We start from the raw sequence: 22329 nt of genomic DNA, 5'->3' as shown, positions 1-22329 counted from the left end.
GAAGGACTTCATTGGTTAATCAGTTCAGTAAATTCGACTGAATTCTTACTACCTTCTGGGAGGTACAAGGAAGTGTTACACCCAGTCTTCCTGTACAAAGAACTACAAGCAGTCTGGGCACCAACAATAGGACAGAAAGCTTTGTGTTTCATCCATCGCTGTATCTCCCAGAAGGAGCGTGATGTTTATTTAGTGCATACTAGCTGTTTAACAAATATTTGTCAAATAAATGAATGAGATCAGCACCACTTGAGCACAGAGAATCCTCTCCAAGTTGAGAAGTGAGCTGTCCTGGCTCAGTTGATTCCGGGCAGGCTTCATGAAGAAGGTGGAATTTCAGCAATGCTTTCAGGAAGGGGTAGGACTCAATGCAGGGGATGGGGGGATGACAGGAAGAGGTTACTCTTTCAGGTCAGGGGGCAAGGGTGAGTCAAGCCAGGAGACTGGGAGGCCCAAAGCATTTTCAGGAGGGGAAATGACTGAAGTGCAGAGGCCGGGCAGTGGGAGAACAGCCTGAGAAGGATGGGTTAAGCGTGTGGGTGAGGAGGGCATCTGAAATCACCTCCGAGTTGACTCCCCATGTAGTTGAGGAAGGTGAACCGTGGATAAAGTGGGAAAGATACACAGACAGCCCATCCCAGCCGAGCCCAGTGGAGTGATGCTCTGCTCCTTCCTGCCTTAATTTTACCCTTTTAGAAAAAGCAAATCAAAAAAAAAACACCTGACTTCCTATGTCCTTTCAAGCAAGTCATAAGGATTATTATGTTCCTAGTCAATTTTGACGTAAAGGTATGAATAGGAATAAGAACAGATCCCAGAAACTCCCAGGAGGCTGCTCTTAGCCATAAACTGTCTTAGGGGGAGAAAGACCTGCCCAGTGTCCCCTCTTCCCACGGCCATGTTATGCGATGGAAGACTGAAAGGCACCTGGTAAGCCCAGGTCACTGCATTTTAGGACATCCCAACACAAAGGGGTGTGTGTGTGTGGTGTACGTGGTATGTGGTGTGTATGTAGTGTGTGTGGTGTCTTGTGGTGTGTGTGTGTGGTGTGTATAGTGATGTGGGGGGCACTGAAAGGGTTTAAGGAAGAGTAAAAGTGACATGGGGTTCAGGCTAAGCCATGGCCCTGTGTATGGCAATCTCAGTGACAGTTACACACACACACACACACACACACACACCAGAAAAACAAATTAGTCAGGAAAGGGACCAAAAAAAAAAAAAAACCCTCATGAGATTAGATTTCTACATAAAAGAATTACAGGAAATTGTTTCTACTCCAGGAGAGAGGAATTCTTTCTAGAATTCACTTCACATCAGTGTTTAATCATCTTACTCATCTAAATTGGGCTATCAGCCTCCCCCTGCCACTGCTCTGTGTACCCTCTGCCTTTGTCTTCTCTGGCCTCCTGGCAGGCTGTGACCTCCCGGGGGGTGGGAACTGGTTCATTTACATAGAACATTACTTGGCACAGAGTAGGTGCTCAATGAATTTTTTGACTGCATGGGATCTGGGAGGGGCTTTGAAGTACAGTCTCCTTGGGGGTCTCCAGAGTGGGCCACTGAAGGAGGGCTTGCTGATTACACACACACCATGCACACTCACCACCTCCAAAAATAACCAGTACTTTTTAACATCAGGGGATGTACTTCAATATCCAGGAACAAGCATGTTTTTTGAATACAGCATAACCCATTCCACACTAATACAGTGTAATTCTAGCCTGTGAAATTCATAGTTTATATCAATATACTGAAAAATGTCAAGTGTCGTCGCCCCCCCCCCCGGCTCCGCTCACCCTCAGAGGGACTCCAGGCTGCCCTTGGAACGCTGACCCCTGCTTAAGAAACGCCAGATAAGTCAGGACCCACTAATCATAGACGACTGCAGGAAGCCCTGCAGAAGCTCTGAAATGCTACTTTTCTGTCCGTTGGGTCACCTCCCTGTCCTAGGGAGGCCTCTCTCAGAGGAAGAGGGAGTGTGAAAGAAGCGCACCGCGTAGCCCCTGCCTTGTTCGAGGTGGTCGGCAGTGTGGGGAAGGGAGTGAAGGGATTGGTTTATTCCACTCTTCCAGTTACAAAAACAAATTTCCAATTACAGAAACGGGACAACACAGACATGTGACAGACATTTAGAGAAAGTAGAACGTGGATCACCTTGAAAGGCCTAGGGAAGAATTCTCCAGGCTCTGGGATTGGAGCCCATGATTTTGGTGGATGGCATGGGGGGCAGGGAGGGGGAGGGAGGGCATTCCTAGCATTCCTGCGGGGAGTCAGCTGAGGTGGGAGCTGGGAGTGGGCACAGTGTCGGGGCTCCGCGTGACCACTCTCTGCCCAGAAGTCAGAGAGAATGAGTACCTTGCAAAGACAGTGTATGTGCACGTGTGTGCATGTGCATGTGTACCAGCACACGCATGCATGCACATACGTGTTTTAATAGAAATCTTTATTTGCACACTCTTTCTTAAATCCTTTTACCTCCCTTTTCTTCATCTGAAACATATAGTCTGTGTATTAGTAATGATAACAATAGCTCACATGCGTCAAAGTGCCAACAGCTCCAAAGTGGCTTTTCACATCTCTGTCTCACTCATTACACTGTATTATTAGCTTGGTTGAAGTGAGCCTACATCTACCCACTCCTGGAGCTTTCAGGAATGCTTATCAGCTTAATATTGCATTTTTGCAATGCCAGTTATTTCAAATGATTGGTAAAGTATTCCTTCTGTGCTTTGAGAAGCAGATAAGATTATGCACTTAACACTCACTTGCTTTCAGAGGTATGCCTCCTCCAGGAGGGCCCAGGAAGAGAAGCAGGACCGCCCAGGTATCTCTCTTTCCAAAGATGAGGGTTTGGGCTGTGAGTCAGCTGTCGCCACACTGACGCTGCTGTTTCAGCACTAGCTACCAGCTAGGGCTGGTAATCAGGAGTCTAGGAGGGACCCCACCCCAGACTTTCTTGCCTCCCGTCACCACTTCTCACCCCGTCCAAATAAGGACAAAGCACCCTTTAGCAAAGCCAGCTTGATAACCCCCAGCCAGAGGGGGCTGAACCAAATTTTTACTTCTGTTTGTTGAAAGCTACGTGCTGTGGGGTATCACGAGCGCTGTCCCCACTGGGCTGGGGTGCAAAGCCGGCCGATGGCCCCAGTGCACAGAGCAGGGTATTCCTGAAGACTGTGTTGAAATTTGCTGGAAAACCCCTAAGCACATTCTGCTGCCTTAAAGACTCTGGAACCCGTGACAGGCCCAGGTCTTTGCCCAGATCCTTGAAGGAATGTGACTTAGCCCTGAGGTTTAAACCTCTGTGGTTGAAGTGAAGGTTCTGAATTCTAACAACTGGTTCTGAGTGCTAACAACTTTCTGGGTGAAAAACCACTGGAATAGTGGTGCATTTTTTCCAGATAGCCGTCCTCTGTTGAGTGCTTACTGCAGGCCAGGTCCTGAGCTTGCCTGAGCATTTGACATCATCTAACCCTCCGTTGACCTATAAGGTACATATTATTGCTCATTTCATACCTGAGACACCTGAAAGCCAGAGAACTTGCTGGAGCTCTCACAGTTCACAAACCAGAGCGCTGGGATCTCAATCTAGGCTTCCCTAGCTCCACTTCACTGTTTGAAAGAAGGCAGGATTCTTGCGCGTAAATTCATTCTTCCATTCAATAAAGCTTTACTGGGCTCCTGCTAAGTGCCTGAGGCAGGAAACACACCTGTGAACAAAACAAAGCTAGGGATTTCATGGAGGTTACATGCTAGTGGGTAGAGGCAGAAAATTAACAAGTATGTAACATGTTATGTGGTGATAAGTGCCATAGGGAACGATAAGCCATGGCAACGGAGATAGAAAGAGCTGGGGGTGCAGCAGTACTATTACTCCTTACATAGGAAATGACGCATTCCTGGTGCTCAGGCAGAAATATGTTTCCCATCATGTCAAGAACCATTTCTGAGTTCCTGGAACCTGTCATATCCAGCTGTGATGACAGCATGATGGTTCCCCAGCCAGCATAAGAAGAGTCCCTGCCCAATAGGTGCATCTCAGCTCATTGGAACATTCAGTCCGGATGGAAGTGTTACAGCACAGATGGACTGAACAACATGGGTAACGATGCAGTTTTGTCCGGAGCCTCATCGCCACTACCTTGATTAGGAACTAATCCCCTCCCCTTCTTTCTTCACAAGGAGCTTTTGAAAACCAACCCCTCACCGATCTGGAAACCATTTAGAGATTCCAAAGAGAAAAGGGCTATGTACCAATGTGATTACTGGTATTGTTCTCATTAAATATAACATGATTGGGAATTACTGGGGAAAACCACTCCCCATGAAGGAAGGGGTTTCAAAATATGTGACAAATTAGCATGTCTAAAGATTGGCCATAAAATCAAGAGGTTGATGAGCTATCAATGTTTCTAAGCTGTAGAAATAAACAATTTTATAAAGGAGTGTGATTTCGAGATCTTGAGAGAAAGTAGTCCCATGGTTTAGAAAACAAGTGATTTAACAATGTAACCAAGTATTTTGAAAGGATTACTTTCCCCGGAAGTAACAAGGTTTGTTAATACCGCACAGGGGCAAGGAGTTTTTGCACCCAACAGATCTACCTAGGTGTCTGAGATACCTGAGATGTTAGACTGTAAACAGCCTTTCAAAATCATTGTTAGAACACTCAGAAAAACCAAATATCCTATGTCTAGGGGGAAATGAAAATTAATCCTAACTGAAAGAAAATCCATATAAACTCATAAAACTCCATCATACTTTACACTTCTGACACCTTTCTAATTCTTACTAGCACCTTCAAATGCTTTTCAGTAGTAAATGGAGTTTAACTTCTTAATTAATTCATTAAGTAATTAACGTAATGACCATTTCAAACCCTATATATCTCATTTCCTGTCACTCAGAAAAAAACCAAAAACTTTGATTTTTCAGAAACCAGTGTTTCAAGATTGAAAGCCTAAATGGTCTTATTTCTGTCGTAAATTTGTACACACAAGACTTTCACTATCTTTCCTGAGTTTAGAAAAAGCAGCTAAGGAAAGTTCTCCAAATATACTAGCATTGTGATGACAAGTATAATATAGAGGACCATACAGCTTTTGCGACCGTCTAAAGTTTGCTCTGTGTGTCTTAATTACTTAATGAAATTCTTGGAACAAAAGAAGTTTAAAAAGTCCAAACTGGTGATGGTGGTGATTAGATTTACTATTATTTTATAAATACTATAAATTTGCACCATCCAATATGGAAGCCACGAGCCACATGTGGCTGTTGAGCAATAGAAACATGGCTCTTCTGAATTGAGATATGCCGTTAGTACAAAAGACATGCTAGATTGCATAGAATTAGTGTGAAAAGAAGAATAACGATATCTCATTAATAATTTCATATTGATTTTATTTTAAAATGATAATATGTTGGATATATTGGGTTAACTAAAATATATTATGAGAGTTCATTTCACCTGTTTTTTAAAAATATTTTTACTGTAGCTGCTAGAGAATGTAAAAGTATATATGTGGCTTGCATTTCATTGCTATTGGACAACACTGCTCTAAAGTTTAAGAAAGCATTAAGAAAGTGTTTATTTCAGTTGGGCTCAAATTATTTTTAAAGCAATTTGGAAATTGTATTTAAGCAAGAATCACCCTAAGCAGGTATTAAGATTATATTAGTAAGTATATGCTTTTTATACTCAATCCCCCCTTCAAATAAGTACAATGATAGGTGAAGTATAAATAAAAAAGTAAAATGACATAAGTAGGTTCAAAACACAATAAGCACCTACATGGACTAGGTATGCGTACCAGCAAAGCAAAGCAATCAGTAGCATATGGCACAAAGATCTGGGCCTGCTTCTGGGGCAGGAAGCAAGCAAAGATATCTGGGAGTTTTGTTCATCTGAGATTACAGTAATTAAAATTACTCAGTATGAAGTGGCAACAGGACTCAAGCTGGAGACTGGGATGGAATTTCCCCTTATTAAAAAAAAAAACATAAAAACCCCAGTAGTATTATTAGTAGTAATAATAAAGGTTGAGAAAAGCTCTGCTAATTGTTGCCTGGGAATATTGCCTCTTTGAATTGGTAAGACATAAAAACAGCCTCATTTCCAGGAACCAAAAGGAGCTAACTTCTGGCTCTATGACCAGATTGGCCATAAACCTTAATCCTTGAGGCCATAATCCTTAAGGTATGTGAGCTCCAAACCTGTTAACATAAGACTTGTTTGGTCAGCAAGCCCCAAGAAGCCAAATGGAGGCAATTGTAAAAACTAGAGAGAGAGGGATAAACAGAGAAGGAAAACAACAAAAAGAAAACTTAATTCCTTCTCAAAATGAGCCTAGAAACCATGATACCAAAAACAAAGAAAAGAATGCTAAGACATAGCCAATATAAATCAATATAAAAAAGGGTGTACATTTAGCCCAACAAAATTAAAGTACAAGAATAGCCTGACAGAGACTTTCAGGATGATAAAGGAGATAAGTGAAAGAATAACATCCACTAAAAATAGAACACCTAATTGGCAAGCAAAATCAGGAAGAAATTAAACAAAATAGGTAGATCTAAAAGAAACAATGTAAAAAATTTAGACATGAGAAAAGTATTTATTGAAAAACATTTTGATAAACAACTAGACAGTACAGAACCAGGGAATTGGAAGATAGCCCTGAGGGTTTTACTAGACTGCATCACAAAAAGATAAAGAAAGGAAAATATGACAAAACAGTTAAAGGTCTTAGAGGATAAATGGAAATGTCTAATTTATTTAATAGAATTTCCCAGAAAGGTAGAAAAGCAATATTTGAAGAGAGATTTGCTAATGTTTTTACAGAACTGAAAAAAGACATGAGTCCTCAGATTCAAAATTAAATCTAAGGGCCCAGAGGGATAAATAAATATTAATTACTACAAGGTAACAAATGTAGTGAGACTACAAATCATTGAGAACAAAGGGAGGGGAAAAAAATCTTTAAAATGACTAGAGTAAAAAGACAGATTACTTACAAAGGACTGACAAATTGACAGCAAGAGTAGATACGAGGCGATAAAAGAATAATATCCTCAAAATACTAAGTGAAATTATCTAAGTCTAGACTTTCATACCCAGACAAACTATCATTAAAAAAAAACAAAAAGAAGAGAAATAAAGGTGTTGTTAGATTCATAAAGAAAGAGCAAGAGAGTTTACCACCAATTGATGCTTATGAGCACAAATATTAGAGAATATATTTAAGTTTAAAAAAAAAGTGGACCCAGAGGGAGGGCATGGGATACAAGAAATGGTGATAAACATAATATTAACAAAACATGTTGATTAATTTAATAAAATATCAACAATTTTAAAAGCTATTTTAGCACATACCATAGAGTTCACTCACTCAGAGTGAACAATCCAGTGTTTTTAGTATATTCACATAGTTGTGCAACCATAACCACAAACTAATTTTAGAATATTTTCGTCACCCTCGAAAAAGAAACCCTCAGCCCCTCAGCAGTTACTAGGAAATCAACCACTACCAGGTGGTCATCAGAAAACCACTAATCTACTTTCTTTTTCTCTACAATGTAGTAATCAAAGAACTTTCCAGAAGGAAAAGCCCAGGTCCAATGGTATCACTGGTGCGTTCTATCAAACGTTTAAAGAAAAATACCAATCCTTCATAAGCTTTCCCAAAAAAGAAAAAAAAAGGGGACACTTTCCAACTCATTATACTAAAGCTAGTAGTATCCTGTTAGCAAAACCAGACAAAGACATCTCAAGAAAAGAAAACTGTACGTGCAAACTCTATGACTTGACAGGAAGTTTTTGCATCACTCCTTTTCAAGAGTCAAATCTGTAATCAGAAGCAAGAAAGTTAGTTAGCCATAAAGAATGTGTGATGGATATAAATGCCTAAGATTTCTGAAAAGAAGTCATTTTGATTTGCCCACATTGACATAGACGGTGATGCCCATGGATGGGGCCTCCAGAGATGGGAGCTGGCCTTAGATTCCATTCCTAGTTACAAAAAAGTTTGGAAGCTCCTCCTTTTGGAGGAATTGCGCTAGTTTCCTGACTGAGAGCAAGTTCATCTCATGCACAACTGTTGAATTAAGCAAAGTCAGGATTGATTGATTTCCACACTCAGCGAATCTTTCCTCATTATCACCCAATAGCACCCAGTAGCTCTCCCCTCCACTCTAAGTCACAACTTCTCAGGGTCTTCTTTTACATTAAAGTCGAAATGAATGATAACAATATAAAGAATGTTTCAATCAGACAATGTGTATTTTATCAGAGATTTGAGCTTACACATGAAGACTGGAAATTGATTGTTTCTGTCATCAGACAATTTTTTAGGGAATAATTTAAAGGGCAAGATCATGTGAGTACAGAGGGCCTCTGGATTTTCCTAGCCCCTGAAAGCAATACATATACTAAGAATGTACTTTAATTGTGATGTCAAATTCTAGGTTGCTAGAAACATAAAGAAGGAAGCACTATAAGTATGCCTGTTTGCATAGAGTTCATGAAGTTTGTCCAGGACATACACAGTAGAGGTTCTGTAAGCAAAGTAAACAGGACACACTAAGGAAACATTTCTATATCCATGTCATGCTTTCTTGAAGAATTAAATTTGTCTTTCCTTCCAGTGATATATATGACCAAGATTATTGAATACCTCTGTAGATGCAGCTTCAGAAATATAATAAATGACTTTAAAACTCATTAATTTTAGTAACATGGGACCATCAAGCAGACCTTTCAATCCTTTCATGATTTAGAAGATGTGTCTAGTATCTGATAACCAGTCACTTTGAATCATGAGTATTTGGTACTATAATCACCGGGGAATGTGTGGCCAAGACCTCAGAAAGCCCTATTTCCCTCATTTACCTCTGAGATTAAGAGCATCCAAAAGACAGGCATTGTGTTTGCTCCGGGACCATACAGTCCCTTAATTCCCATTGGCACCATCTGGACTAATTCCATCTTAAGACCAAGTAGGTGAAGTCTTCTAATCATTGGCAGATCTCTTATCACTAAGCCAGATCTCTGTAACTACCAGTGGCTTAATCCTCCCCTTGCAATGCCATATAAAGTGTCAGTCCTCCACTTGTTCATTAGAAAAAGGACAGAGGGCTGAAATGTAGGAAATCTGATGGATCATAAGAATGAGCTCATGGGTTAAAAATGGGGACAACTGAAATACTAAATGAATGGTGGAAAGAACTTAAATTTCTATCAATGTCTTTAGGTTACAAAAGTAGGGCATATGAAAAAAAAAAGGAAGGGGCTCATAGGAAGGTAAACGTGAAGATGGAAGCAGAAAAAAGACATTTCAGCTGAGGAATGCTTCTAAGAGGAGGCACTGGGAGACAGCTCATTTTATTTTATTATGTAATAAAAAGGAAAAAATGGAGATTTGTTTGAAAGGATCAGGCCAAAGGAGTTTTCAGCATGTGTTATGAACTCATTCACAGAGGCACCAACATATTTTAGGGCAAAATTGTCTAAAAATAACTTGCCTCATCAGTCTGGGACATTTTTTTCAGTCTTTTGCCAAGAATCCAACTAATGTGTGTTGTTTTTTTCTTTCAGGCAATTTTATGTGGCTTTTATACACCCACGTTGATGTGAATCCTATGATATGTGAGTATCTGAGATGCTAAGGCTCATAACGCAATTACTCGATTCCCGCTGGCACAGGACATTTATAAAGATCAACTAACTCAGTTTACGCTACTCGTAAAGCTCCCTTCCTCTCCATCCCAGGTTCTACCATATTTCACTTGTGCAGAGAGCTGACACTCAGACTCTCTGCCTCTATGAAGCTGGTCGTGAGTGGGCAAGTGAGGAAAGACTAGGAAATAGAAGCCAGCCAGGGACGTTCAGCCTTGCTCAGAGCTTATGCGTATAAGTAGGTGGAAATACTTAAATCTGAAGGTGGAGCTGGCCTATCTTCCTGGGGCATCAGTGACTAATAAAGCCATTTAATAGCACTCACGTCAAATATATTAAGGAATAGGATGCACATGAACCTCTAAGGTAGAACACGGTAGACTTCAAAGATATTTCATGATTATTTTTTTTCTGAGGGGACCCCTTTAAGCTGAGCCTCCAGCCTCCTGGAAGCCTCCAATATAAAGCATAATTTCAGAAAACAGCTGGGGTGGCATATTCATTTGGGGGAGTATTGCTATCAGTCTAACAAAACATTCAAGACAGATCACCATTAGCTATGGATTTTAATATTGGTACAGACGTTAAAGATAATCTGGTCTAATGAATTATTTTAAAGATGAAATTGAGAACAAGGATAAAAGGTAGAAGAAGTCTTGGATGGGTTTTCCTTTCTTCTAACAGGGTCCAGGACTAAAATTTTCCATGCTCTAAGCTGTCGACCATTCTTTAAACGCAGCATTGTGTGTTGGCTCACAATCTCCTTTTGCACGCAATGCCATCTTCCTCTGGAAAAGTTTTACTCTTTCTTCAAAACCCAGCTCACAGTTATCTCCTCAGGGAGACCTCCTTCTACTCACCCAAGCAGAGTTACCTGCTTTCTCTCTGTGCTCTAATAGATCTTTAAATATAATTTGGTTTTAGTACCTCTCATCTTTAAAAAAATAAATAAAATAAACAATATCCCTCTTTGATCTCCCTCTCCAGTGCCATCCTACCCATTCCTCCCCTTTACAGCTAGGATTCTCCAAAGAATTGTTTCCAAACTCAGGCTTTATTTACTTCTTCACCCCCATCTCCTCCTCAATCCACTCCACCTGGCTTCTGACCTCTCACTTCACTAAATTTTTCTTGGTAAAGGCACCAATGACATCTGTGCTGCCTAGTCCCATGGCTGCCTTTCAGTTCTTATCATATTTGCCCTCTCTGGAACATTCTATGTAGTCAATCACCACCTCTTTAAAACACCCTTAGTATCTGGGACACCACATTCTGCTGGTTTTCCTCCAATGACTTAGGACATTTCTCTCAACCTCCTTGGGAATTCATCCTCCTCTCCTGGATCTTTAGTGTTAGAGTTCATCAGAGCTTAGACCTCAGTACTCTGTCTCTTTCCTTTCTTTCTTGGTGACCTTGTCCACTCCCTGTCTCAAATGATATATCAACAAGCCTCAACAATGTATCTACAGCCAAGGTCTCGCTGTATGAGTTCTAGCTAATAAATCCAACTGTATATATTGCTAGCATTGTCATGCTTATAAGTGATAAAATCCCACCCAAAACTAGCTTAAGATAAAAAACAGACAAACATACAAAAAAAAAAAGGGGGGAAGAGAGACAGAGAAACAGAAAGAGTCAGAGAGAGAGTGCAAGATTAATAGACACATACTGACTCTTAATTCATGTAACCCAACCAGGGGCAGAAGCAAGAGGACACTGTTATTCTCAGGATCCTTTCTCTCCGACTCCTGTCTCTCTGCACATTATTTTCATTTTTCTAAGCCAATATAATCCCCATAATCATTAAGAGCTCTGAACATATATCCTCACAGCTCTGCAACCAGAGTGTAAAAATCTCTCTTCTGTCCACTCAGACTAAGAGAAGGAATTTGATTGGTCCATTGATGTTCACATGACTTCTCTACAAATCAACCCTGTGGCCTGGGAGTCAAGATATTACAATTGCCTTAGATTGGGTCACATGCACACCTCATAATTATACTAGAGGAAGAATGCTGGGCCAGGCAGTCACACCGTATGTATCCATTGGACTGTTTAAAATTTCCATTTGGATCTCTCACAGGTGTCTCAAGGTGATAGTATCCAAAACCTAACTAGGTTAGGAACCTAATGTTCCCCCAAAGCACGTGATTCTCCTCCAGTATTTTCAATCTCAGAAAATGACACCAACATTTATGGGATTGACGAGAGTTATGCTTGACAACCTCTCTCCTTTACTGTCACCACCACGCACCCACAATCCAATGATCATGTTGTATTGATCTTACAACCAAGATATACTTTGGATCCATCCACTTCTTTCTGTCTCCAATATCACCCTCCTAGTTCAAGTCACTGTCACCTCATACCTAGATTACTGCAATAGCCTCCTAATTGGTCTCCTACTGTCCATTCTTGATCTCTTCCCATTCTTTATCTTCAAAGCAGAATGATTTTCTAAAACTTAAAACCCATCATATCTTGCTCTTAAAATCTTAGAAAAGCTTCTCACTGCTCTCAAGATAAGCACTGAACCCTTAACTTGCCCTCACATCTGGGGATCTCGCCTCAACACCGTGGGGATCCAATCTCTGCTTTTCTTCCTAACCTTGCTCTTTCTACTCTCTCCTTTCCTCCACTCAAAATGTTTCAACCATATTAATCTTTCAGCTTTTCAGAAGTAATCTGAGCTTTATTGAGTTATAGGGCTTTCTCATGAGCCGGGTAAACATATCATGTTTTACGCTTTCTAGACCCTACACTTCTTCACATTACTTATCATAACTCCAATACTTATTTGTGCAATTTTTTAACTGTAAGGTTCATAAGGGCAAGGACAGCATCTGTCTTGTTTGACATATTATGTAACACTTAGAGATATTCAAGCAATATTTATTGAATGAATGGTCATCCTACCTTATTACAGTTCTTTATATATCTGTCTTTTCAGCCAAAATATGAATTCATTCTTTTGCTTCGCAGATATTTATTGCGTTCCCACCTTGTGCTAAGGAGTTAAATATTGGGGACAGGGTCATGAAGAAGACAGATGGGGGTCCTTTCCTTTGGAAATTTATATATTTTTTTACTATGCAGAAGATGTGTTTTCCTTTCCATCCATATACCTCAATTCCTGGCAGATACCAGCTATGTAATGCTTGCTAAGTGAATTAATTAATGGACACTCTGAAGATGACCATCAACTATTCCCTGTTCTTGACACTGTTCCTAATTTTGTGTGTTTAAAATGACAAAAAGACTCATGGCAGATCAAAATGGGTCACAAGCCATGGGTTTTTTGGCTGGCAGTGAGCGGACCAAATGGAATAATCACCCACTAGGCAAAAGTGAGATAGAAAAGTCCAAGATGGGATATTGGCACAAGGGTGGAAGGAAGGTTCTAGATACATGACATCTGGGAGCCTTGGGGCAAAAGGATGGGAGAAAAATTATAATGTCAATGGAGTAAGAAAGGAAGAGGAAGGAAAAGGACCAATCGGAGATGAAATATGCCCATTTTTCATTGACGTTTCTTACTTAATGTCTGTCTCCTACTCTGCGTTGTGAACTCTGTGGCAACAGGAACAATGTCTGGGTTATCAGAGCATCCCCGGTGCCATTCGAAGTGACCATGCTTACTTGATGAATGAATGAATAAATGAATGCTCAGGCAGAGTAGGCTCAGTGTCTCAGAATCACAGTTCCCGGAGTTAATGAGGCCAGGACACCTGTTCCTATACCTCACATCACTCAGAGAACACACCTCCTGTGACTGGTTCTGGAGCTCACCCTCTCCAGATAAGCAGGAAACCCTTGAGAGGAAGTTCTTACACCTAGATATTCCAACCAGTCACCAGCCGAAGACATCCCCAGACCATAGTAGAGACAAACGGATCCTTTATCCCTGAGTTGATAGCTGAAAATTCTCAGAAAAAAAAAAAAACACAAAAAACCCTCTTTATGGTTAGAGATAAAAAAATTTTTAATGCACTTATGCCTAGAAGGCATAGATAGCATCAGTGTGAATGAGTGAATTATACTAGGTAATTTTTTCAGAAAAGAGGTGGTACTGTAGTGAGGTATACAATATAGGAGGGCTGTAGGTACCTTAAGTGATGAGAGGATGCCTTTAGGGAGAAAAAGGAGACAAAAATTAAGGGACCTAAAGACCTCAAAGATAAACCTACGGGCAAGTTATACCCAGAGCAGGTATAATTTGATGACTTTACTGTCTCAGTGAAAGGTGATATCCCATAACAACTAAACATGTGATCTTAAGAATCTGGTGGCGTGGGTTTGAGTCACAGCACCGTTGATTTTGGATAAGTCACGTAGAATCTCTAGGGTTCAGTTATTTTATCTGGAAATGAATATATGAATGAGAAGCATCTCCTAAGAGGTTGAGAGTAAATGAAGGAACACTGTAAAGCGCCTGGCGTGTATTATATGCTTGATAAATATGAGTTATTACTAACACTCATATAAATGACTTGGCAGGAGGTGTGTTCACCATTTGGGCTCATCTCTAATACTGGAGATTCCGAGGAGAACCAGAGGAAATGAGGAGGCCCTGAGAGAACCTTCACGAGATGTGTCCAAGCAGACCCGGGCACACAGTTGGCACTCAGTAAGTGATGACTTTCCTTCCTTCCACTTTTGTCATCTCCCTGTTTCTGTGAAGTTGACTGTCAAGTGTGCAGTTCTCCCTGCCCTACCTTGGAGCTTCCCTGTGCCCACGAGACCTTTTCTGGTTTGGAGATGGCTGAACACAGCCCAGCAGCAACACCAAGGGAAAGTGGTCAAAATGCAGATCAGGGTTTTCTTTTTAAAGAAATGCATATTTTAAGGTAACCATCCAGATGCATGGTTCACATGAGAATCTAAACGAGCACAGCTAATGCAAAGTTATAAAACCAGATTATTTTTTCTTCTTCAGCAAACAATCTAAGAGCCCTTGGGCTCAGGAAGGAGATGGGTGGTTGTTTCCTGGCTCCACGCAAACGCGGGAAGGAAGTGAAGTTGAGTGCCCTGTGCCACCTCCTTCCCCTTTCCCCTTCCCCATTCTACTCCCCAAGCCTTTCGCCCCCAACTCTGGGCACAGAACTGTCCATAGTTTCCCAGCCAAAATTTTCTCTCAAGAAGGATCTGAAACTCATTTACATTAAAATACAAATGAGGACTGCAACTGAGAGCATTACGTCAAGGTTTTTCTTTTAAAACCCCAGCAAAGATTCACACCAACCCCAGCAAGGAGCAGAGACTTCTTTGGCAAACTCCAGAAGCTTAATCGTTGGTATTTTCATTGTGGATTCATCCTGGAATCCTGAAATCTCACCACTTAGGTTGTAAGTTAATCAGCAGAGTTTAAAGAAAAGCAGGAAGGGTTAGAGAGAGCGATTGGTGCTTACGAAATGGTAACCACCTTCATTCGTTTAGACAGAAGGAGGTGGAGATGCAGCAAATCAACCTCCCCTGAATTTAAAATCACCTGAAGCATGTATGTACTGACAGCCAGATGCCCTTGGATTTCTTTTTCAATAGGTCTGGGTTAAAACCTCAGAAATTGATTTTTGTAACCAACGTTGTGGGGTTATAGAGAGGATTAAACGAGGGGGTTAATGAGAAAGTACTAGCTTAAGAGCGTTGAGTACTATTTGAATCTCTCATCTCGCTTCCTGTAGCCTCATTTGGAAGTGTGAGTCTGATTTCCCCAGTTTGTGCTGTCCTTAACTCTCAATTGTACACATTTCTGAAGAGCTTCTGTTCTCTGAGCTATTTTATAAGTTGTTGACAGATTCATCTTTCTAAAGTACAGTTCTGAGCACGTCCAAGGAATCCATGTTCCACCAGACCTAACAAACATACGGACAATACAATCTTCACAGAGTAGCAAAAATGATCTTTTAAAAATTGGATTATTTCATTCCCACATTAAAATGAAATGCAAACTCTTTAACGCAGCTTTCAAAGCCCTCACATGACCTGGCCCCTGCTCATCTTCCCTACCCCATCTCATACCACTTCCCTTTGTTCGCTAGGCTCCAGTCACTCTGACTTGATTGATCCTCCTGCCTCAGTGCTCACTCCTGCCTCAAGGCTACCACCTTGCTGTTCCTTCTGCCCAGAATGCTTTTCCCCCATGCTTGCAGGACTGACTGGTTCCACTGCGTGGTTACCTCTTGGCTCAACAACTACTCCCACTAGAGCAGTCCCCCCAGGCTCAATCACGTGAATCCTTTTTATTTTCTTTACAGCACTTCTACAGTCTAAAATGTCCTTGTTTATTTATTTGTTTGCTTACTATGAGCTCCCTAACCCCTCCAGGATGCAAGACCCCCGGTTTCCCTGTTCACAGCGTTATCACCACTGTTGAAGTAGCAATTGACACATGGTTGACCTTCAATGAGCATTTTGCAATAGAACCATGTTATGCTCTGTTCAGATCCTTCCATGGTTCTCCATACTTCTCAGAACTGAGAACACATTCCTTGGCCTGCCAGTTAACAGTCTCCATGGTTTTGCCTAATTCTTATGCTGAACTATGTCCATGTAGTTCCCTTTTTATTATAACTCTGAACACATTAAATTGAAATGATCTGCATGGGTTTCTTTCTCCTACCCTTTACCCCTCAAAGTGAGGTTTATGAACCTGTATTGTTGGCATCATCTGGAAATTTCTTAGAACTACAGACTCTGAAGCTTAGCATTAAATCTACTGAATCACCATCTGCATTTTAGCAGGAGCCCCAGGTGAACTGTGGCCTTATTACTAAAGGAATAATCAGTCAGCCACCCAATGTGTGTCAGCTGAACTCCTCACCACTTCCAATTGGATCTCTCACTGATATCTCGAGTCGATAATGTTCAGACTGAGCTAATAATGGTCCTTCCAAAACGTGATTCTCTTCCAGTGTTCTCAACCTCAGAAAATAAGAAATATTTTCCTACACTAGTTTATGAGTTATTCAAAGGCTTTATTATTCTGCTTTGGAAACGGGGGGCGGGGGGCATGGGAGTGACAGTCACTGAAATAGGGAGCGTAGGAGGATTGGCTGGAGGTGGGCAGAGAGAGAATGGCTTTAATTTTCCCACGAGAAAGCCAGGGGACAAATACCAGTAGATAGCTGGATATATGAGTTTGGAGATCAGGAGCGATACCAGTGTTCAAAAATAGATATGGGAGCCAACACGCAGTAGCCAGTGTTGATTCAGTGACCCTACCACATTTCCCTAATTCATTCACTCTTCAAGATGACTATCTCACATCCTATCCTTTCTCCTTAAACCTCCATCACCTCCTCCCCAGACTTCAGTCCTGGCTGATAACCTTATTTTCTATTTCACAGGAAAAAATAGAAGGGTCAGCAGCGGTCATGCACCCACTCACACCCCCATACCTGTAGTCTGCCCTTCCTCTTCAGGAGAAGCTGTTAACAACTTTGTTAGCATTTGTTAAGGAAAGCACAGGGTGTGAGATGGTGAATGATGTTCAACAAAAGACCACAAGAAACATTGAAATAGGTTCATTACTCATTGGTTCTGGAGGAAGTACTGGGCAGGCCACCAGGGGCCATGAGGGGAGGTCAAGACAGGGTACAGGCTGTGAGAGTGACAGGTCCTGGGACATGTGCCTTTATTAGGGTCATGGGGGGAGTGCCTTGGGTTTCCCAGGCTAAGGCCAGATTGGTCAATTCAAACCAAAATGAGTGTGGTTTTGCTAAGCTCCATGGGGTCTTATCTAAGGGGCGCACAAAGGGAAGGCCCTGGGAGACAGGGGAGCCTGTTTGATCACAAGGGCTGCTGGGGAAGTCATATCAGGAACTTACATTTGCTTGTGACTCTGTGGGCTATTCTTTAGGCCATTGGCTGGTATGAGGGGCTGGTGTCCGTTTAAGGCCCCTGCAGGTCACTTGGCCAAACAACATGAGCGCTGAGGCAGAAATGCCACGGAGTAGTTTAACTAAACTCTTGACAGAAGCCAACCTCTCCACTATTTCCTATATCCCATCCCCTTACCCTTTTCAAGGACCTCACTCCAACAATTCACTCCTCTCTCCCCTGTGTCATAAAAATTTTCCTATTAGATTGTCTATTATTTGAGCATATTAAATCTCCTATCAATAAAACCAAACCAAAAAAAAAAAAAAGCCTCCCTCGACCCTCTACCGTCTTTGCATTATCACCCCATTCTTCTGCTTTACAGCAAAGCTCTTGGAGAAGTTGTCTACACTGCAGCCTCCAACTTCTCCCATTGCCTCCCACCCACAACTGAAACTGCTTTGTCAAGGTCATCGGTGGCCTCCGCATCCCCAAATCCATCGGGCAGTTCTCAGCCCCCGTCGTACTTCCCCTTTCAGCAGTTGACACACTTCATGTCCCCCTGGACACTCTTTGCCGACCTTTCAGGGCACCATGCACTGGCGGCGGTCCTTAGGCCACTTCTCAGTCTCCTCTCCTGGTGACTGTCCTCTCCCAGCCTCTCCATGTCACATGCCCAACGCTCACTCGTCAGTTTGCTTCCCTTTTTCGAACACACACCCTTGGTGATGTCACCCAGTGTCACTGCTTCAAATGTCACCCTACATGCTGGTGACTCCCAAAGGTCTATCTCCAGACCTCTCCCCTGGTGTCCACATTCATATATCCTACTTCCTTCTCAACAGCTACACAGGGTCTAAGATCCATGTAGAACTTAGCCTGCCCCAAATCTAACTCTCCCCTCCCCACCAGGTCCCCCACAGCCTTCCTTATCCCTGAAAATGACCACGCCTCCTTCCACTTGCCAGAGCCCAAACCTTTGGGCTTAACCTTGGTTTCTTTCCTTCACTCCCACATCTAACAGAAAATCCTATTGATCTCACCTCAAATTAGAGCCAAAATTCATCCATTTCTCAACACTGCATTGCTACCACCCTGATCCAAGCCCTCATCGTCTCTTTCTTTGATTATTGCAGTTGTCTCCTAACAGAAATTCCTGCCTCTGCTCTGGCCTTCAGGGTCTCTTCTTAACAGAGACACCAGAGTGATCCTCTAAGGGTGTAAGTCAGATCCTATCACTCTTCTTAAAATCCAGTGGCTCGGGCTTCCCTGGTGGTGCAGTGGTTAAGAATCCGCCTGCCAATGCAGGGGACACGGGTTCGAGCCCTGGTCTGGGAAGATCCCACATGCCGTGGAGCAACTAAGCCCGTGTGCCACAACTACTGAGCTCGCATGCTACAACTACCGAAGCCCGTGTGCCCTAGAGCCCATGCTCCACAGCAAGAAAAGCCACCGCAATGAGAAGACACGCACCGCAACGAGGAGTGGCCTCTGCTCGCCGCAACTAGAGAAAGCCCGAGCACAGCAACAAAGACCCAACGCAGCCAGAAATAAATTTTAAAAATTAAAAAAAACAAAAACAAAAACCCGTGGCTCTCCATTTCCCTCAAAGGCGAGGCCAAAGCCCTGACATTGCCTGTGAAACCCTCCCCACTGCCCCTTGATCTGTTTCCTTCCTCTTTCCCCTGGATCACTTCATTCTAGCCCCCTGAGGGTTTCTTGATGATGCCAAGTTCGAACCCACTGCAGGGCACCTGTGTTCTTTGTTCCCGCTGCCATGCCTCACGTCTTGGTCACTCACACCTTTCAGGTCTGTGTGTAAATGTCTTATCAAAGAAGCATTCCTAGGCACCCTGTAAAGGAGCTGTCTCTCCCTCCTGACCTTCCTTCCCCACGTACCCATCATGATATTTTCTACGGCACTTACTTCATCTCTAACAGGAAATGTTTGCTTATTCATTATCTGTCTCTTCATTAGTATGTAAGTTCGCAAGAGCAGGGTGTGGTCTGTTTTATTTATTGCTATATCTCTATCTATCTTACTGAAGAACAGTAATGGGCATATAGTACCAGGCCTTCAATAAATACTTGTTGAATACATGATTGACTAAAAATGGATGAAAGAAATGTGTATTGAATGTCTAATATGTGTTGTAAATGTATAACTAGGAATTGAGGCTATAAGAAAGGATGAAATCTCACGTCGGGGATCGACAGGTGAGATTGCAGCAGGGTTGAAGAACACAGTTCTGGGGAAAACCATAAAGAGGACCTTTTAAGGGAGCATGGAAAGGAGATGCTAGAGAGGAAGGCGGTAAACCCAGATAAAATCATCACAGAACACAAGAGAAGATAGAGTTCCAAAGGAAAGGGGATTGACAAGAGTAGCAAGGCTGCAGAAAGATAAAGTAATAGGAAGAAATGGAAAGGACCCATTGGAGGTAGCAACAGCATTTTGGGGACCTTACTGGTTCCTGGCAACTGTGATAGTAATACCTCCCCCAGGAAGCCTCTGTAAATCCTAATATCCCAGTGTTTATCAATCAGAATATAGGCTCATTGACTTGTCAGTTATCCAGCCATTTAGACTTGAGCAGCCTGAGGGCCTTGAAGAAGGAAATGGCATGTTTGGGGCAATTCCCATGGGCCAGGCACAGTGCTAGGTATTTTGCAAGTACTAATATATTTGATCCTCAGAGCAACCCAGTGAGATAGGTATGATTTCCCATTTTACATATTCAGAAATTGAGGTTCCAGGAGGCTAACCCAAGATCTTGTAACTACTAACGGATACTGGAACCTCTGTCTTTTGGACTCCTTATGAAAAACCTGTATGTTGGGGAGTGTTTGTCCCGTCCTTCCTATGTCATCTGGAAGTTCCACAGAGGTGGACGTGCTGGTTTCTTATCCAATAGCTAATCCTATCTTCCTGCTGACAGAACTGGATTTTCTTTGTGTATGGGGTAACCCTGTGCTTCAGCAAAGACTGAGCCCTTTCCTAATTCCAGGGCCAAAATTTGACTAGTCTAAGCAAATTATGACCATTTGTCTTGCTGTTGATCAGCTCAGGGACAGGCTTGTGATGCAGTTCTGCATCCTAGGACATGAGGGCATTTCTGCTGGGGAGTGTCTTCATTTTGGCTTTGTTTATTTATGTATTTATTTGCATTTGGATGTGGTTGAGAAGGTACTACCTAAAGCTATTGCAGCCACTTTGCAACTGTGAGGGAACCAACCACCTGAGAATAAAACTGACATGAAGATATTCACTGATCTACCCCCAGACTTCTTGCTTGGTGAGGCAACAGGTATTTATTGTTCAAGCCACTTTAAGTTCTATTTTCACATTATTTGTAGCCAAAGCATCCAATATACACAATATACTATGTATATTTTTACCCACTGGTTTATTCCCAGCTCCTAACACAGTGGTAATTGCTCAAAAAAAAAAATGTTTTGATTGCCAGCATGAAGAATGTTGTGTATTTCAGAGTAAAGATGAATGAATTCAATGAATTATTACAGGGTATAGAAAATTGAGGTGACAGCATGCCATTGGCGTTCTCTCTAAAAGCACAAGAGGAGGAGAGAAAAAGAGCACAACACCACCTGGAAAAAACCCTGGTTGTGTGTAACATGGCAGCATCTCAGTACTCTGTCACCAGGGAGAAATATTTGTGTTAAGACCTCTGTCTATCAGACGGCCATTTCCTCCCATGTAATTAGTTGAAATTTAAAATCAATTTGTGTCCCTGGTTACCAAGGTCCAGACTAAAGAACAGCCTAGATTGTGTTTTCAGTCAGGAGGTGGCTGTGTTCAAGATTTGTGTTGGCATCTTTGAGCCGCGACCACAGCTCACATTTTTGTGGGAAATATCAGATGAAAGTTTTATGGCAACATTCTTCTATCAGGAAGGGCGGGAGGGGGCAGGGGGGACGGGCTTCAGCATGGCCAAGAGAGTTTTTCTCCTTCTGAAACATGTTTAGACTCATTCTTTCCAAATTAATGAGGCCACTTTCCCCTTTCAGAGCAAATGCAGATAGAGAAACAAATGGGTGAAAATTTAGAAACATCAGGGTCCCATTTCCAAAGCCTCATTTCACAAGGCCCTATGTGGTTTGTGGAAGCAAGTTGAGGTCCTGGTGACTGATAAATATGATATAATTTTAGAACTTTCATAAGCCTGTGTGGCCTTTTTGTTGAAGATCAGCAATTAGGGCCTTAAAGTACTGAAAACAATTACCTAAATCGTTTTCAAAATGTCCATATTCAGTATTAGTTCTGGGCAATGTCTCTTCCTCTTGTTCAGCCCCTGCTTATACTCTTTCATTCAGCTAGATTATTCCAGTTGTGGTTCCCAGATATGGTTCAGCTGCAGTGTATGCAGGGGTGCGTGGGGAAGACGTTCTGGCCGAGGCTTTGGAGAAGAGTCTCTTTGTGCCCACTTGCTCATGGCCCTATTCTGAGGGAAGGGACCCTAAATGATTTCCTACAAACAGATCATCACATTTGACCCCCTGATCCTGGCTGATGGAACCAGGAAGGGGCAGTTGTTTTTGAAGATGGCCATCCGTAGGCTGACCAGCAGCCAATGAGATAATCCAGTAGGAGCCCTCTATAGGACAGGGGTGTCCAGTGGCCTGTCGTGGCCAATGGACTCTATCAGATCCTTTCTCTTAAGAAGTATGAAGGTGACACAGAGAGAAAAATATATGTGACAGAAGGGTTCAAAAACCAAGAGACTCATGGAGAGGAGACCATGGGCTAAAGCCATGAATCAGCAGAATTTAAGATTAAGAAGCTAAGCAGGACATTGGAGGGAGCTAAAAAGGGT

The 22329-nt window shown here is 42.2% G+C and overlaps 1 protein-coding gene across 1 annotated transcript in view; it reads left to right on the top strand.

Moving 5' to 3' along the window:
- Nucleotides 1-22329, top strand: part of NEDD9 (neural precursor cell expressed, developmentally down-regulated 9) — a 295481-nt gene that overhangs the window by 77206 nt on the left and 195946 nt on the right. Inside the window, exons 3-4 of the mRNA XM_079935496.1 lie at nucleotides 9596-9646; nucleotides 14174-14303. The gene's annotated coding sequence lies outside the window, so the exon portion shown is untranslated. The remainder of the gene's footprint in view (nucleotides 1-9595; nucleotides 9647-14173; nucleotides 14304-22329) is intronic.

Source organism: Stenella coeruleoalba (assembly GCF_951394435.1).
Source record: "Stenella coeruleoalba genome assembly, chromosome: 10".
Lineage (NCBI taxonomy): Eukaryota > Metazoa > Chordata > Mammalia > Artiodactyla > Delphinidae > Stenella > Stenella coeruleoalba.
Note: the sequence above shows the minus strand (reverse complement) of the source record. Positions and strands in the feature narration are given on the sequence as shown.